This window comes from Festucalex cinctus, chromosome 12, assembly GCF_051991245.1.
Source record: "Festucalex cinctus isolate MCC-2025b chromosome 12, RoL_Fcin_1.0, whole genome shotgun sequence".
In the NCBI taxonomy this organism is placed as follows: domain Eukaryota; kingdom Metazoa; phylum Chordata; class Actinopteri; order Syngnathiformes; family Syngnathidae; genus Festucalex; species Festucalex cinctus.
Genome location: NC_135422.1, coordinates 18,126,093 through 18,140,136, shown reverse-complemented (window position 1 = coordinate 18,140,136; position 14,044 = coordinate 18,126,093). Strand labels below are relative to the sequence as shown.

General features: G+C 46.9%; 1 protein-coding gene and 1 long non-coding RNA gene across 4 annotated transcripts in view; both read right to left on the bottom strand.

Moving 5' to 3' along the window:
- LOC144031527 (uncharacterized) overlaps window positions 1-14,044 on the bottom strand; it is an 82,919-nt gene that overhangs the window by 1,202 nt on the left and 67,673 nt on the right. The gene's annotated exons all lie outside the window — the stretch shown is intronic.
- gfra4a (GDNF family receptor alpha 4a) overlaps window positions 1-14,044 on the bottom strand; it is a 118,410-nt gene that overhangs the window by 94,727 nt on the left and 9,639 nt on the right. Inside the window, exons 2-3 of one of the 3 annotated variants that reach the window (XM_077538779.1) lie at window positions 9,810-9,876; window positions 9,456-9,717 (exon numbers count right to left, since the gene is read on the bottom strand). The exons of 1 other annotated variant lie outside the window; for it this stretch is intronic. The gene's annotated coding sequence lies outside the window, so the exon portion shown is untranslated. Of the gene's footprint in view, window positions 1-9,455; window positions 9,755-9,809; window positions 9,877-14,044 lie in introns of those variants that run through there. One more of the 3 variants, XM_077538780.1, reaches the window with a different exon arrangement.

The following is a 14,044-nucleotide window of genomic DNA, read 5'->3' as shown; positions in this document are numbered from 1 at the left end:
TAACTAATACATTTACGAGCTAATGTTGAGCTAACAGACTGTCACGACGAGGAGAGGTAGGACCCAGACGCAGGATAAAGGTTGGCCACAAAGGCAACAGGTTTATTGCCGGTCAGCAACTGTCTCCTCTCACACTGAGAGGAGAAAGGGGAATCAAAAGGTGGATAACTAAAAACGCTCCACTGGGGAGGGAAAAAACAGGCAAAAGGTACTGGGGACAACGAAAAGCGCTCCGCTAGGGAGGAAAAAGGGCACAAGGCAAAAGGGGTAACAAAAAGCGCTCCACTGGGGAGGAAAAAGCACAAAAACAAGGCAAGACAACAAGGCACCGGGAACAAGGACTCGAGGACTGTGGGACGCTTCCATGCACTGACTGTGTGTGACACTTCGGCCACGGAGGGGAGAATGCAGGTGGCTTTTATTGTGTCTTGATTGGTGGCAGGTGGTGGTAATCATGGGCGGGGACCGGTAATTAGCAAGCTGCAGGAAGAGCAAGTGACCTGGGGTGAGAGGAGAGTTAGAACTTTCAAAATAAAACAGGAAACATGACTATAAAAATAAAAGCATGGGCCGTCACGCCGGTGGCGGCGTGACAGTACCCCCCCCTCAATGGCCGGCTCCTGACGGCCATCCGACACAAAGAGTCCAAAAACAAGGGCGGGCGGAAGGGGGCACGGAGGTGGGAACACGGCCCACCCATCCGTCCCAGACAAAAAGGCAGTTCAGGAGGGCGTCCGCCCGACAATAGAGTCCCAGCGGGGCCAGTCAGGAGGGCGTCCTCGACGCCCGACGAGAGGTGAAGGCAGCCGCAGGGCTTGCGCCGCCGGGACTTTGGGCGGCGCCTGGCGAGGTTCCGGGACTTTGGGCGGCGCCTGGCGAGGTTCCGGGACTTTGGGCGGCGCCTGGCGAGGTTCCGGGACTTTGGGCGGCGCCTGGCGAGGTTCCGGGACTTTGGGCGGCGCCTGGCGAGGCTCCCGGACCTTGGGCGGCGCCTGGCGAGGCTCCCGGACTTTGGGCGGCGCCTGGCGAGGCTCCCGGACTTTGGGCGGCGCCTGGCGAGGCTCAGGGACTTGAAGGCGCTGGCGAGGTTCAGGGGCGAGAGGCGGCAGCAAACAAGGTTCAGGGGCGAGAGGCGGCAGCAAACAAGGTTCAGGGGCGAGAGGCGGCAGCAGACAAGGTTCAGGGGCGAGAGGCGGCAGCAGACAAGGTTCAGGGGCGAGAGGCGGCAGCAGACAAGGTTCAGGGGCGAGAGGCGGCAGCAGACAAGGTTCAGGGCCGAGAGGCGGCAGCAGACAAGGTTCAGGGGCGAGAGGCTTCAGCAGGCGAGGTTCAAGGGCGAGAGGCTGCAGCAGGCGAGGTTCAGGGGCGAGAGGCTGCAGCAGGCGAGGTTCAGGGGCGAAAGGCTGCAGCAGGCGAGGTTCAGGGGCTTGAGGCTGCAGCAGACAAGGCTCGGGAACGAGAGGCCGCAGCAGACGAGGTTCAGGGGCGAGAGACTGCAGCAGGCGAGGTCCAGGGGCGAGAGGCCACAGCAGACGAGGTTCAGGGGCGAGAGGCCGCAGCAGACGAGGTTCAGGGGCGAGAGGCTGCATGTGGCTCACCAGTTCATGGACCTGGCTTGACAGCTCCTCCAGCTGCGAAATCACGGCTTGCTGAACCTTTTCCCGGTTGGCAAGCCGGACCTCCAGGCTCTGTAGCCTAGCCTCGACCTTTCCTGCTGGGTCCATGCTGGCCGAAGTGTACTGTCACGACGAGGAGAGGTAGGACCCAGACGCAGGATAAAGGTTGGCCACAAAGGCAACAGGTTTATTGCCGGTCAGCAACTGTCTCCTCTCACACTGAGAGGAGAAAGGGGAATCAAAAGGTGGATAACTAAAAACGCTCCACTGGGGAGGGAAAAAACAGGCAAAAGGTACTGGGGACAACGAAAAGCGCTCCGCCAGGGAGGAAAAAGGGCACAAGGCAAAAGGGGTAACAAAAAGCGCTCCACTGGGGAGGAAAAAGCACAAAAACAAGGCAAGACAACAAGGCACCGGGAACAAGGACTCGAGGACTGTGGGACGCTTCCATGCACTGACTGTGTGTGACACTTCGGCCACGGAGGGGAGAATGCAGGTGGCTTTTATTGTGGCTTGATTGGTGGCAGGTGGTGGTAATCATGGGCGGGGACCGGTAATTAGCAAGCTGCAGGAAGAGCAAGTGACCTGGGGTGAGAGGAGAGTTAGAACTTTCAAAATAAAACAGGAAACATGACTATAAAAATAAAAGCATGGGCCGTCACGCCGGTGGCGGCGTGACACAGACATGTCACTAACTGCTAATGTCTAGTTGTACATTCATTGTTAATTAATTGTTATAGACTTGAATTGTGTTTGTGTGTTGGGCGTTTGAATGCAAACTTAACATCACATTTGCTTTTAGCATCCTAAGCGTTTAACGTGCTCGTAGTAAATGATGTGATATTTGCCATCTTTGTGACGCTCAAGCTAAGCTAACGTGCTTCAAAGGCCTCAAAGCAGCCTCACAACAAACAGATAAAAACATTTCTGACTCTTTGAACTCTATGCGTGCGTGTGTGTGCATGTGCACGCGCGCGTGTGAATAAGAGGCACAAGGACTTCAAAGGCGCTACTCGCTGGCTAACACACTTAAGGCGGAGATTTAGTCACGTTGCAGCAAAGTGAAAGCAGCAAAATGTCGACGCGGAGGGTTTTCACGCCATCGCCGTCGTCTGCGAGGTTTGACACGTGTCATCCTCTGCCAGGTAAATATGTAAATGAGCGCCTTCCAGTGGCCGGGATTACTCGCGGAAAGCTTTGCTGCTGATCCCTGACAACTTATGTAAAAACATTTCAGAAAATAAAACAGGCACGTTGCATCACACAATTGTGCGTTTTGTGATCATGGCTCCTTTTTCGGGTATGGAGATTCTTGGTTTCTATCCAGCTACAGACCAACCCATCTAGCCATCTTACTACCTTATCTGTCATCTATCTAGTCACCTACCTACCGTATCTACTGTACCTACCCTCTATATACTCATCTAACCTTCTACCGAGTCTAATATCTATCTGGTAAGTTCTAACCTCTTTGTACCTACCTATCCAACTACTTAACTGCCCGCCCATTTCTCCATCAACCCAACTACCTAACCACTTACATACGGGTCTACCATCTGCCTACTTATGTACCCACCTACCTATCCATTTATCCCCGTATTTAAACTTACCTAACCATCTAATCCACCTACCTATCCAACTATCTACCTAACCTCCATCTACCATCGCTTGAAAATCGCATGCCATCCTGCTATTCCCACTTTCTGGAAAGGTAGGTTTAGGATAACGTTCCCAATCAAAATTAGGGCTTCTATTTTGATTATCAACGAGGTAGAAAGGGAGGTAGATGGATAACATGGTAGGCAGGTGAATGTGTGCCATAGAAAACCAGAAAGTAAAAAGTAAAAGTGACCTATTGTGAGTGAGAAGTGTTTGCAGTTAAAACGTGAACAACCTGTTCAGGGAGAGAAAAGCTCTTTGGCTTCCATTCTGAGAACTTCCCGCTGCTCCGACTCACCCCCCGCCTCCTCCTCTACCTAACAGCCTAGCTCACTTACTCACCTCCCTCCATCTCCCCAGAGGAGTTGGAGGTGGAGTGGAAGCAGGCGAGGATGTGAAGAAAGGAATGAGATCTTTTCACCTTGAAAAGACATCTTGATCAATGTTTCATTGTCACCGCTGTGCCGCCGCAGAACTGCTGCAGACGACCAAGCCTCCCCATGAGGCACTGCAGCTGTACGCCACCAAACCAAAACACATGTTTTAGAGCTACACCTCCGGAATAAACATCAAGAAATGCGCCAGTAAGTTGGCAGGTTGGTTGGCCAGGTAGGTGGGTAGCTAGGTGGGTACACAAGTAGTTGGGTAGGTGGGTTAGTAAGTACACACTCGAAAAACATCCATCCATCCATTTGCTTAAAACCGCTTATTCCTCACAAAACTGGTTGTCAGCCAATCGCAGGGCACACAGAGACGAACAACCATCCACACTCACAAACACACCTAAGGACAATTCGGAGCGCCCAATTAACCTGCCATGCAAGTCTTTGCAATGTGGGAGGAGACCGGAGTACCCGGAGAAGACTCACGCAGGCACGGGGGAGCACATGTAAACTCCACCCAGGAAGGCCGAAGCTTGGATTCAATCTTGTGTCCTGAGCACTGAGAGGCGAAAGTGCTAACCAGTCATCCATCGTGCCGCCACTCGAAAAACAATTGGGTAAAAAAAAATAAAAAAATGGACCAACCCACTACTTGGGTCTTACCATTTTGATTTTTGGGAATGTTTGGGGTTATTGGGTCAATTTGACCCAAGTAGCAGGCATTTGTGACTCAATTTAAGTTATTTCACCCAACTGTTTTAGAGTATTAGGTAGGTAGGTAGGTCCAATCTAAAACAATTTGGGACAAAAATGGACCAGTGCACTAGCTGGGTAAGTTTTGTCCCAACTTTATGGGTGTTTTGTAAAAAAGAACACAATTTTGGGGTTAATGGGTCTAATTGATCCAAGTAGCGGGACGGTCGACTTTTGACTCAATCTGGGTTATTTTTTACTCAACTCTTTTTACACTTCTAAGTACACTTAAAATAAAATGGTTTGGTAGGTTAGTAGATGTGTAAGTAAGTAGATTGATTTATAGATGGTAGGTAGTAGGTCGGTCGGTCGGTCCAATCTAAAACAATTTGGGACAAAAATGGACCAGTGCACTAGTTGGGTAAATTTGTCCCAACTTTATGGGTTGTTTTGTACAAAACAACACAATTTGGGGGTTAATGGGTCTAATTGTACAAAACAACACCCAGGACATGCTGAAAAGACGATGTCTCTCAGCTGGCCTGGGAACGCCTTGGCATCCCGCCGGCGGAGCTGGCTGGGGAGAGGGAAGTCTGGGTTTCCCTCCTAAAGATGCTGCCCCTACGACCCGACCTCGGATAAGCGGAAGAAGAGGGATGGATGGATGGATGGATGGATGGATGGATGGATGGATGGATGGATAGATGGATGGATGGATGGATGGGTCTAATTGACACAAGTAGCGGGTCGGTCAATTTTTGACTCAATCTGGGTTATTTTTTACTCAACTCTTTTTACAGTCTAAGTACACTCTTAAATTAAAATTGTTTGTTAGGTTAGTAGATGTTTAAGTAAGTAGATTGATTTATAGATGGGTAGGTAGGTAGTTTGATGGTTATATAGGGAGATACGGTAGATAGTAAAGGTACGTAGATTGGTTGGTCGAAGGATAGGTAGGTAGGTTGGTCGGTCAGTTGGTCAGCAGATGGATTTGGTAGGTAGGTGTAAGTAAAATGTTATGTCGGTAAGTACTAGGTGAGTAGATTGTACTACAGGTAGCTAAGTGACGGGTAAGTCGGTAGTGATACTGGAACTTGGTTTTAAATAAGAACTAAGTGGTATTTGTAGGCATCGCAGCCCATTTAAGTAAGTGAACGGTGCGTCTCAACCCAGCAGGCCATCAGAAAACATCTTAACATGTGCAGAGCATGCACTAATGCAGCTGCATGCTTAAAAAAAATAAAAAAATAAAAAAACAGGATTCAGGTATGAATAATTAACATCGTTGATCTTGTAAAGATTTCCCAGCTGGTCCCATACGTCTTTTTGTTTCCCCGCGTTTTGTCCGCTCCACGTCAGCAACAAAACAAGATTCCCGCCAGGGCTAATTACGGTGATGGCCGGGAACCGGCCGACGCAAGGCGAGATATTAAAAAGCGCGACGGTGGCGCATTATATGGCCGACAAAAAGGTGACGCTTCATTGCCTTTTACGGCGCAATATACACACGGGCCATTACTTAGCCGGCATTAGCGCATGCCGCTTTTTCCTTCAAAAGCATCTGCCTCTTCGCGGTTGGATAGGTAGGTAGTTGTGGCGGTGGGTAGGTAGTAAGGTACGTAGTTGAAAAGATGAATTGGTAGCGAGGTAGATGATCGATGAGAGCGATAGATAGGCAGGAGGGTTGGGAGAGGGAAAAGGTAGGAAAAAAGTTAGATGTTATGGAGATGGATAAATGGGACGGTAGATACACTCGGTTATTAGATTGATGTGTATTAAGGGACACGGTTGAATTGATGGGTAGGTATGACGATGGTTTGATGCTAGGTCGATAAAGACGTGTACTATTAGTTGTCTGTTCAAAAGCATCTCTCCCTTCTCAGCAAGTCCACTTTCTGCCACTTTATCCCTCCTCAAACTCGCACACCTTTTTTTCCCCACCCTCCCTCACGTAGGTTTACGGCTCAGCGGGCTCGCTAACGAGAGACAAAAAGCGTCAACCCGCCAAGCGAGGGACGAGACGCGCTAAGCCGAGCATGCCGGCGCCTCGACGGGCCTGACTGGCGGGGATTTAGGAGGCAATCTCGGCGGGACGCCACCCGGAGAGTTTGGGGAATTGCCGAACGCCTCGTCAGGAGGGTCCACCTTGGACAAGGTGATCCGCGTACGTCTTGATTTGTGCGCCAGCTCTGGGAAATATACGGGCTCTGTGAAAGGGGTAACACAGCAGCCATTGTGTTAGGCCTCTAATACTAGTGATAGACCGACACGTTTTTTTTCAGAGCTGATGCCGATACCGATTATTAGTCGTCAAGGAGGCCGATAACCGATATTTCAAGCCGATATTCATTTGCAGTAAAAGAGAAAATAATAGCATAAAAAGTTACTTCTTTTTTTTAATTTTAAACATATAGACAGCTTTGTTTAATTCAAACTTTTAAAAGAAATTGTAGAAATTGTAGGGAACTTCCAGGGTCATCAGCATGTGTTAAGCTAAATTCAAAACTAAGCAAGTAAATAAATAAATACATACATAGTTTTCTACCATAAATAAAGTTTTCCAAAATTTCAACATAATTTTTACATTTAATTTTTTAATTATTTATTTTTTAATATAAATGAAAAAGTGTTGGGACTTCCCAGTGTTTGCAGTGAATAAATAATTAAATAGTTTTCGACTGTAAATAAAGTTTTTCTAAATTTCAACATAATTTCTAAATTTAATTTATTTTTTTTAATTATTATTTTTTTTATAAATAGTGTTGGTACTTCCCAGTGTCAGCAGTGACAAATGTATGCAAAATTAAATATCTAATTTTGGGTTTTCGACAGGGTTCAAAAAGATCTTTGCTGACAGTGAAGAATTGTGTGAATATGTTTGAAATGTCTTTGCAAAAAGTAAAATCCTGATGAAAACGCAAAATTTGCTACGTTTGCACTGTTAGGTGAGATTCCAGCTTTATCGAATTTTTGATTCGTAAACAGGCCGATGCCGATATTTGTCAACATGCCAAATATCGGCACCGATAATCAGCCAGGCCGATAATCGGTCTATCCCTATCTAATACCACCCCGGATGCCATAAAATATGCGGGTCGACTTTTAGCCGTATTCCGCGTCTTTTCAGTGGAAATACTGACAAAGGTGGACCACAGCCACGTCGTATCATTTACACCTTTATAACGCTCATATAAACGCTGATAAAGGGTATTAAAAGTTGGAAACTGGCATCTTTGCTCATTGACCGGCAGCCAATTTCAAAGCTGAGTTAGTCAGACTGCCAAAAGCATTTTGACGGATCTATCAAGCCCCACGGAATATTATGTTCCGTCACAATATAATCAGCAAGAGAAAGCGTACCGTATTTTTCGGATTAAGTCACAGTGTTTTTCATAATTTGTCTAGTGTGACTTTTATATATTTAAAATTAAAGAAGGCACCCAAAATCCCCGTCCCTTAATCTCTTGACTTTCTTTTGATGCTTTCTAAAGGAATTTTCACTCGTTTCAACAAGGTGAAACTTGTTGTTGGGTGGTGCAGCCTCCCCAATCTTATTGTCACCATCTGCAGGCAACTCACCACTTCAACTCAGCGCTAAAGGGGATGGATGGAGTCTCGGAGGCTTTGATCCAATCTGCTGCTTAAAAGATTGGAGCGAGTCTTGTTCTACGTTTGTTCTGGTTGCTGATCAAGCTTTAAAAAAAAAAAAAAAAAAAGTTCACAGCAGCCTTGAAGGACACGATCGATGCCTGGCAGACCACCCTAGACTTCCTCTTCTCTCTTTCGGGACCACTGTCGTTTGCTACGGGTCGTCACTCAGACCTCAGCCTCCATCAAAGTGCAGCGTGAAAGGCTTCTGTTACCCGATCGAGCTCTGAGGGAGCGCATACTCCCGATGGAAGCCGGGAAAGTTGAGGGTCGACTTCAATGCCCATTCCGTGTTCTTTACCTTCTGTGACATGGGGGAACGAGCGGAAGAGTTGCAAAATGATTGGGTAGAACTCAATCCATGTTCCATTCCCTTTCTTAAAGCAGGGACGTGGGGAACAAAAACAGCTTTGACAGGCTGTGTGAAAGGGGCTACACAAGCATCATCCCGCCTCTGTTACACCTCCGAAACTACCTCAGATACCAGAAAGTTTGTGGCTCATTTTCAAAACCCCTTTCCATGTCAGTACTTTCACAAAGCAGCCTTGATGGCCGTGTAAAAAGCGGGTACACAGCTACATCATGCCTCTGTTACTACCTCGGAATCAGCAAAAATAATTACATGTCCACTTCGGCCCCATTCCACGCCCGTTCATATAAAATAGTGATGCAATAAAATTATAGGGGGAAAAAAACAGATTTGACCAGCAGTGTGAAAGGGGCTACAATGTCACCATCCCTACTACCTTGGATGCCAAGATGTTCGAGGATCGACTTCAGACTTTATTCCTGACACGACGAGGAAAGGCAGGACTCAGACGCAGGATAAAGGTAGGCCACAAAGGCAACAGGTTTATTTCTGGCCAACAGCTGTCTCCTCTCAACCTGAGAGGAGAAAGGGGAATCAAAAAGTGGAGAACTAAAAACGCTCCACTGGGGAGGAAAAAACAGGCAAAAGGTACAGGGGACAACAAAAAGCGCTTCGCTAGGGAGGAAAAAAGGTTCAAGGCACAAGGGGTAACTAAGGGCGCTCCGCTGGGGAGGAAAAGGCACAAAAACAAGGCAAAACAACAAGGCACCGGGAACAAGGACTCGAGGACTGTGGGACGCTTCCATGCACTGAGATGTGTGACACTTCGGCACTGAGGGGAGAATGCAGGTGGCTTTTATTGTCTGGGTTGATTGGTAACAGGTGGTGATAATCATGGGAGGGAACCGGTAATTAGGGAGCGGCAGGAAGGGCAAGTGACCTGGGGTGAGAAGGGAATCAAAATATCAAAATAAAACAGGAAACATGACTATGAAAAATAAAAGCATGGGCCGTCTCGCCGGTGGCGGCGTGACAATTCCAAAGTTCTTTCACACAGACAGAGGAGGAAAAAAGTATCTTTTCACATTGAATAAGGCTGTGTGAAAGGGGAAACACAGCTATTGTACATCATGCCTCTTTTCCTACCTCAGACACCAGGAAATTTGTGTGTTGACCTCAACCCCCACTCCATGTCCTTTCCTACAAAATTGTGGTACAGGAAAATTCTGGGAGAAAAACAGCTTAGACTGACAGTGTGAAAGGGGGATACAAATCCACCCTCATACCCCAGTTACTACTTCAGTTGCCAAGATATTCGATGGTCGACTTCAAACTTTATTCCAAGTCCTTTCACACAGACACGGGAAAAATCCAATTCACTGATTTTCTTCAACCTCCATTTGGAGTCCTTTCACACAGAACAAGACAAAGGACAAAAAAAACATCTTTCACAAGCTGTATGAAAGGGGCTAAAGAGCTATATCACCCATCTGTTACTACCTCAGAATCCAGAAATTGTGCATGTTGACTTCAACTCCTATTCCGGGTCCATTCACACAGAACAGTGCTATAAAGAGGGGAAAGAAAAAAAAAACGCTTTTACGGGCTGTATGAAAGGGGATAACTCCATCAGGCATTTGCTAGTAAACAGACTGAATTGGACTTCATATGTTGCGCTGGGCTTTTAATTTGTCTTACAGAGAGGCGTTAATTGGCTGCTCACGAAAGCGCCGTCACCGTTCCGCGCATCGGCTAAATGAGGCGTCCGCGTCGATATTACCGTCAAGCGTCCGTGCCTCTCTGCGAGAAAGCATCTGGCTGCAGTCGGTCGGCGCATTGACCCGCATGTCAACGGGAAGCCGTTGAAGAAGATGAAGGTGGTGCCCGAGGAGATTTTAATTGGACTTTATGCCTTGCACAATTGTGTTTACATGCGTTTTTTCTTCTGGCTAAGCCTTGTTAGCGAGAAATGGGTAATCTCTCCGCGTTGTTGAAAAAGTTCCGCCTGTTTAATGAATTGAATGTCAGATAAACAGAAACAGAAAGTTCAGGTGTCACACGGCGCTTGACTCCGGAGCCAATGCCAGCGCGCTAATAACGCTTGTCGCGCGCCTTTGAATTCAAGCTCAAGAAGAAGCGCGGCGGTGGAACAAAAAAAGAGCTCGGCGCGGAGGATTTAGGGGCTTAGTGAAAAGGGAGATGATCCGACCGGCTGGAATAAGAAGAGGTTGCCCCCCCACCCCCGTCTTAGCGCTGGCTTAAGTGAAGAAACGCCAAAGCCACCGTATCATATTACATCACGGTTCGTGCCGCCGTCCACGTCCGTATTTAGGTGGTGCGTTAAAGGAATGGACGGACAGGGAAAGGCTTCGTAAGAAGATGAATGGACCTGAGATATTTCCCTGAGGAACGCCATTCAAAGTTGACCCACTAATTTGCTGGTGTTTGAGGTGTTAGCAGTAGAATGGCAGCTGTAGAGCCCCATTCATGTTGCAATTCTGTGTGAAAGGTACCAACACTGAATGGGCGATTGGGTGTTCTGAAGTAAAACATTTCCAGCCATCAGTGATAGTTATAAAAGTTCAAATGGTAGCTGTGTGGCCCCTTTGGCACTTCCTGTCAAAATCTTTTTCCCCCCATTTATCGCTATTCTGTGGGAAAGGTACCAACTGTAATGGCCGATAATACCTCCAAAGCTGGTAAAATTGTGGATCGACTTCAACATCTCTCCACCTGTCTTTTCGTACACTAACCAGGGAAAAAGCTGGCTTACACCTACTACCTTTCCACCTCTGATACTACCTTGAACACAAAAATTTGTGGCTAAATTTCAACCCCCCAATTCGGCGCCGGTACCTGAAACGCAGATTGGTGACAAGTAAAGCGTCTGCTTTGATAGGATCTACGCCGCCATCATGCCTCTGAAGCAGTGAAATAATTGGGTGTAACTTAGACCTCCATTTCCGTTTCCTTTCACACACATTAGCAACACAGAAAAAGACGGCGGGCGGGAAGGGGGCGTTATTCAGACTTTCACAGGCTACCCCACTGTTACACGTCAGAAATCAGCAAATTCAAGGGTTAGGTGAAGACCCAAGATTCCGTGTCCTTTTACGTTGATGACTTGTAGCGTGAAAGGGGCCCAATATACGGAATAAACATACGTACGCTGCAATATCCAACATTTGCAAAACTTTGAGATCCATTCTTTTGTTTTTCTGTCGCTCTGCACTGAGGTGTTTTTTTTCCAGACCCCACACTGTGCCCCCACCCTCAACTCAATTGCTCCCAAAAACGAATAAATACATTTTTTTAAATGTTTTAAGTGTCCCAAAGACGTATTTATACGTTTGTTTGTTTGTTTTTTTTATGGTAGAACATACAGAAGGCTTTGATGCAGCCTCTCAACTGCAAAGAATGGTTGCAGAAATGGTCATTATTACACAAACGGCCAGCAGGTGGCAGCAGAGCAAAGGAGATCAACCAGGGCCATGTTGAAAAAAAAGAAGCACAATTACAATTCTAAATAGATTTGTGAAAATTGATGAAACTTAGCTATATTCTAATGCTAAATGCTGCAAAACGGAAACAGATAGAAATATACTTTTTGCCTGATGAAAGAAGAGACTTTAATCTTCTTTTGATAGGTTCCATGTTTTTATAGCAATAGAACACAATATTCTGTGGGCCTTTCAAAATCACTCAAAATGCAGTAAAACCTGCCAAATATCAGAATCGGCCTATCAAATCAGTCAAAACCTGCCACCATCTTGCCTCTTAAATCAATTTTCAGGTCAAAAAACATCAAGTTGGTTTTTATAAATGCTGCTGCATCTCGCCCCCCCGCGACTGCCGATGTCTCACTCGCTGGTGATCAGCGGCCGAGATCAAAGCTGCTCCTTATTTTTCACCCCAAGTGAAATTGACAAAACACGAGCAAGAAGACGCCAGGCTGCATGATGACCCCGATACCGTTGACGCACTCGGACTCGGACCCGCTGCAACCGTACGGAGGTGACGCGCCTCCAGCTGAATTAATCAGCAATCGTGACGGTAACACGTCCTTCCGTAGGGGATATACCGCACAAGGGGGGGGTAAAAGAAAAAAAATGAGGGATTTGTTGCCAAGAATGACGTTTATCCCTGAGAGGGATGCCAGGAACGGAGCGGGAAAAACATCAAAAGGCGGAACGCTGAATAGGATTTGCAGCGGGAACGCAATATGACAGAACTGACAAGAAGTGAGGAGCTCAATCTCGCCAATATGGCGAGGTACAATTTACCCCTGTCGCTGTTCCGTGTGAAAGGACGAGGAACGGGGGGTTGACGTCGACCAGCACGTATTCCGCTCTCTGAGGTAGAATCAGAGGTGTGACACTTTGTCACAGATCTGTGTGAAAAGATGCGGAACAGGGGGGCTGAAGTCGACCCACACATTTCATGGCGTTCGAGGTATGATCAGAGACAAAATGGCAACTTTTTAGCACCTTTCATACTGCTGGTTAAAGCTGGCTTCATCTTGTGTGTACCAACACGGAATGTGGTGATGAAGTCGAGCTGCAAATTAACCAGCTCCAGAGTTAAGTATCTGAGGCGTGATGGCGGCTATGCAACCCCTTTAACACAACCAGTCAAGCTATTTTTTTTCCTGTATCACCTGCTTTGTGTGAAAGTACACAAAATGCGGGTTTAGTTAGTCAACCCGCAAATTTCATGGCTTTGGGAGGTAGTATCAGAAGCAAGATAGCAACTCATAATGCCTTTCATACTGTCAGTCAAAGACAAATTTCTTCTGTGTGGCTGTTATGTGTGAAAGGTACTGACACAGAATGGGAGGTTGAAGTTGACCTGCACATTTACTGGCTTCAGGGGTAGTATCAGAGGTGTAACAAAGGGGTAATGGCCCCTTTCACACTGATCGTCAAAGCCTCCCCCCCCCTTTTTTGCTGTTTTATGTGAAAAGTACCGACACAGAATGGGGGGTTGAAGTCGACCTGCAATTTTACCAGCTTTGAAGGTAGTGTCAGAGATGGAGCAGAGGTGGGATGATGACTATACAGACCCTTTCACACTGCCTGTCAAACATTTTTTTCTTTGATCTTTTTCATATGTTGTTTTGTGTGAAATAGGGGGGTGAAGTTAACCCCCAATATTCCTGGCTTCCGAGGTAAGCATCAGAGGCAGGGTTAAAGCTTTGTAGCCCATTTTCACACAGCTTGTCAGGCTACATTGTTGTGTCTTTTGCCTGTGTCACCTGTTTCGTGTGACAGTCCACAGAACGAGGGTTGAAGTTGACAAACACATTTTCAGCCTTTGGTGGTCGAATCCGATTTGTAAGATGGGTGTGATGGTGGCTGTGTAACCCCTTTCACACTTCTTGGCAAAGATTTTTTTTTGTCTTTTGTGTTACTGTTCTGTGTGAAAGGACGTTGACATCAACCCTTAAATTTCCTGGATCTGGAGGTAGTACCAGAGGTGCAACAGAGCCTGTAGGATGGCAATTGTGTAGCCCCTTTCACACAGTCTGTGAAATCTATTTTTTGCCTTTTTTGCTGTGTCCACTGTTTGTGTGTGAATGGACATAGAATGGGGGCGTTGAAGCTGCAAATTTTTAAATGTGTCCGAGGTAGTATCAGAGGCAGAAGGAGGGCTATTCTGTAACCCCTTTCACACTGGCGCTTTGTCCAATGTGCACATAAGCGAGCACTTGACCTGATTCCTGCGGAGGTGGAACA